The following is a 4,590-nucleotide window of genomic DNA, read 5'->3' on the forward strand; positions in this document are numbered from 1 at the left end:
TAAAAAATGCCTCTGTAATATTGTTAAGTCCAACACTGACAGCGGGCACCACTGATTATGTGGGGGGCTGAGGGCTTGGGAGCTTGGGAGTGTGTGTGTGTTACTAAGGCTGAGGTCCTGGAGGAGGCTGGTAAATTTTGGAGTCTTTGTTTAGCTTCCATAGTCGTCAAGGTATCAAATAGTAGCGCACACATGTCATGTTCCTTTTGAATATCTTGTAAAGGAATATCCCCTGAATGAGGCATGATTGAAATACTGAATGAGACTATTTAGAACTCCAGGTAGTTGGTCCCACAATTCCCAAGGCTCGAGGAAGTACCATGGGCTGATGGTTAACAGCACACAATGTGGCAGACTCCCTGGGTTTGAAGCATGCATGTGACCTTGGGCCATTTGTTCCACCTCTCTGTGCCTCCATTTTGATTTCGGGAAATGGGGAGAATAAAAATTCCTACCCTGCTGAGACTTTGTAAGGATTAAGTAAGTTATTTATAAAATGTTCAGAGTATAAGGAAGCACTTTTCCCTTGTCATTTAATAAATATTCACTGCAAGTGGTTTTCAAACTGCAGGTTGTAACCCGTCAATAGGTGGTGAGAATTTAGTGGATCCCACCTATCACTCTTTGCTGTCATGCAAACATAGGAAAAATTTTTGTTTTGTAAAACTTTTTGCTACATAAATGAGTGTGTGTGCATGGTGTGTGTGGGGGTCACGGGGAAGACGGTGTAGCACAGAGAAGACAAGGACTGTCTCGTACTGCGCTTGTACGAGTACTGAACTCTGTGGCATCTTACTACACTGATGGACAGTGACTGCAATTGTGTCAATAAATGAAGGTACATCCATTCAATGGATTATCAGGCCATCTTTAGTAAGAAATAGGTCAATTTCCATGTGCTGATTTGTACTGGGCACCCAGAAATATTATTTGTAAAAATAAAGGCATTGCAGAATGTATTTACTTATAGAAATAAAAAGGGCTTCACTATGTATGTATTTGCTTTGCTGTATTGAACTTCGATCTGTTGACTGTCAGATCCTAAGTGGAGTCTGGCCTTCCTTGGAGTTTGCTTGCTCAGTGATTGGCATGACCATCCATCCAGGAGAGCATGCCAGAAGCCTAGGAGCCATTGTAGACACGCTTGTGTCTCTCACTCACCATAAGGAATCCAAAATCCATTCATTTGGCTTCATCTTTAACCCCCAATCTTGTTCCAAGCTACCCTCATCTCTTCCCTGGGCAACCACATCAAATTCCTAACTAGTCTCCATGCCCCCTCTTCACTAGTTGTTCTCAGTTGCCTAACCAGTCTCCCTGCATGCACTCGTGCCCCTCCCAACTTGTTAAATGCTTGCCATGCTGCCCCATTGCTCTTGGGACAAACACCCAAATCCTATAGCAGCTTTTCTAGTAGTTTCCCACAGACGTTGTAGCAAATGCACAGCAAACTAGGTGGTAAAAACAGAAGCATATTGCCTGAAAGTTCTCGAGGCTGGAAGTCCAAAATCAAGGTGTCCGCAGGACCATGTTCCCTCTGAGAGCTGCAGTGGAGAATCCTGCCTCTTCCTTGCTGGCCTCCGATCCTCCACATTCCTCGGCTTGGAGTGGCATCACTCCAGTCTCTGCCTCTGTCCTCACATGGCCGCCTCCCTGTGTGTCTGTACCTTCATGAAGGATACCAGCTCTATGGATTAGGCTCCACCCGCTGCAGTATGACCTCATCTAACTCATTACATCTGCAGCCACAGTATTTCCAAATAAGGTCACATTCTGAGACATTGGGGGCTAGGACTTCAATATATTTCTTTGAAGGGACATAATTCAACCCATAATAGCCTTTGAGACCCTGCCTAGCCAGACCACCCCCCCCTCCCTCTCTGCACTTCCCACCCTCCACTCTATGTCTTTTCTTTTGGCTCCATTCAAACAGGCCTTTTCCAAATAGTCCAGGCTGCCTCCTGCCACAGGACCTTTGCTCAGGTGCTTTGTTTTCCCCAGGTTAGGATGCTCGCTCTTTCCCGCCCTCCAACCTCTACTCCCATTTCACCTCCAGAACTCACTTCCTTTGTCCCTTCTCACAAAGCTACAGCGAGAATGTTGGGAGGTAGAAAGGGGGAAGAATATAATATATCACCTCTGATTTTTAAATTATTCCTCTTAATCATTATTATTGGCTATTAATAACAGATAATATTAAAAACCACACACACACAAAAAAAAACCCTCTACAATACTCATATTTTAGATTCCAGTGCCTTTATATGTTTAGACTATATCCCACAACAATGTAGAACCCAACCCCTTCTTTGTTTCTCCCAACTGTACCCCATTCATATTTCTATCATCCAGTCAACACTTCTTTTATATTGTTTTCCAGGTTGTCCCTGCCCCACTGCAGACAGGAAGTGTCTTATTCATCTTGGAACTCCCAGAACCCAGCACTCGCCAGACCTGTAATGACTGTTACAAACCCAGACATTGCAGGTGGATTTCCATGTATTGTTCTAATAATGAAGGGGAGGTCTGAAAAGTGGAGGGAAGAGCAATGTCATCATGAACTGTTCTCATCTACATCCTTCTTTCAAAGCAGTGAAAGGTCATTATATAACAAACTAATAATAGTAATGGTAACCATAATATTAACTCATATTTTGTGAGCACTTTGTGCGAGTCAGTTTATACATACATTATCCCTTTTAAGTCTTTCAATAATTCCGTAAGTTATATAATATTATTATCCCTATTTTGCAGGGGAGGAAAATGAGGCATGGAGAGAGTAATTATCCAGAGCCAGGATCAGCCCCCAGATAGGATAAATTCGGTCTTAAAATGTGTCTTCATAGTGAACATAGCCTTAACTTACTACTGCTTCTAGTATTTCCAAGCTAGCTATACATCTGTTATCCTTATCAACATGTTATCAGAATTCTAGTTATGCGACAAGAAGAGACCTGACTCCAACAGTGGCTTAAGCATGTGAGGATTGTTTCTTCCACAGAGCAAGAAGTCCGGAGGTCAGCTGCTGCCGCCTTTGGTTCGTTGGCGCAAGGACGGACAAGCTGAGGTTTCTGACGTGTTCTTGGCCTCTCAGTCACAAAATGGCCACTTGCATTCTGGCAATCATTCTCACATTCCAGGCAGGAACCAAAGAGAAAGGGAGAAGGCTAGATAAGAGCTTGATGAGCTCTCTTGACAGAGCATTCCCAGACGTCCGTCCCTTCGGTATTTTCTGCTTTCACTTCAAAAAGCACCCCGTTGACAAGATAGACTAGGATATAGATATATGTACCTGGAGATTGAGTCTCAAGACTATGGAGGTTCTGCTCTTAAAAAGGGGGCAAAGGGTGCTGAACAGGCAGTCACATTCTCTGCTACACTTCAAATATCTGTTTATATCTGTTTCTGTCTATGTCTTTAAATATTTATGCTTTATTCCTGGGGTTGACAAACGAGGCCCACTGCCTGCTTTTGTGGATGAGGCTTTATTGGAAAACAGCATGGTTATTCAGTTACCTATTGTCTATGGCTGCTTTCATACCACAGGGCAGAATTTAGTAGCTGCAACAGAGGCCCTCTAGCCCCCAAAGCCTAAAATAGTTAATATCTGGCCCTTTACAGAAGAAGTTTGCCAACCTGTTTACTCTCTCCCTTTTTATCTTTGGAAAAAACACATTGTCCCTCGGTGTGACTCATTCCCCAAAATGAAATAGGCCCAAATACAGTCGGCGAGCCACTAAGCAGTCCCCTGTCATGACTTCAGTGTCTCTGCATCATTCCTGCTGCATCTCCACTTAACCAAGACATTCAAGGAACATCTGAGTTTGAAGAGGCATTTCCACTGGCATCTGCTGCAAGGTCTGAGCGATTCGATTCCATCTTCCAGCATCTGTCACGACAATGGCAGTCATTCACACTAAAGAAGAAACATGCTTTTTGCCTCCAGATGCCCACAGACATCCCGGGAGACTCATACATGGGGACGATCTAAAATTATCCAGCTTTGTACGCTATGGAAATAGTCTCATTCAAACACAACTTCGTGTGTGTTAGAATAATTATGAGTTTTGATAAGTGCAAATTATCTGAGGAATAATTTCTGTGAGAATTATGCACAAGTCTAGAGTATTGGTTAAAGAAAATTTTATAGCAAATCTCTATAGATTGAGACCAATAAAAAATACTTATGTACCTACAGGCACATAAAAATTTGCACACTATTCCTTCACTCAGTTCTCGATACAGAGCAGATATATATATTTTCTGCAAGGGATTTTGCACCTGAATAACTCATAATTCAAAACATTTCTGTCTGCCAACTTACTGGCGCTGTCATGTGGCTATACCATATCCACACTTATATAGCTCACTCCAAAATGGTGTTGATCAATTTGTAATTTGAGAGGAAATTTACGATATATCACATTTTGTGGTCAGACATTTTTAATATTTTAGTATCATAGCATTATTTTACATTCATATAATTCAAGTTTTCATTATGTTGATCACATTGTTTTAAATTTGAACTTACGGATCCCAGAAAGACAAAGGATACAAATATTGACCTGAAGAGCTTTGGATCAAACTACC

The sequence above is a fragment of the Manis javanica genome, chromosome 5 (genome assembly GCF_040802235.1).
Source record: "Manis javanica isolate MJ-LG chromosome 5, MJ_LKY, whole genome shotgun sequence".
In the NCBI taxonomy this organism is placed as follows: Eukaryota; Metazoa; Chordata; class Mammalia; order Pholidota; family Manidae; genus Manis; species Manis javanica.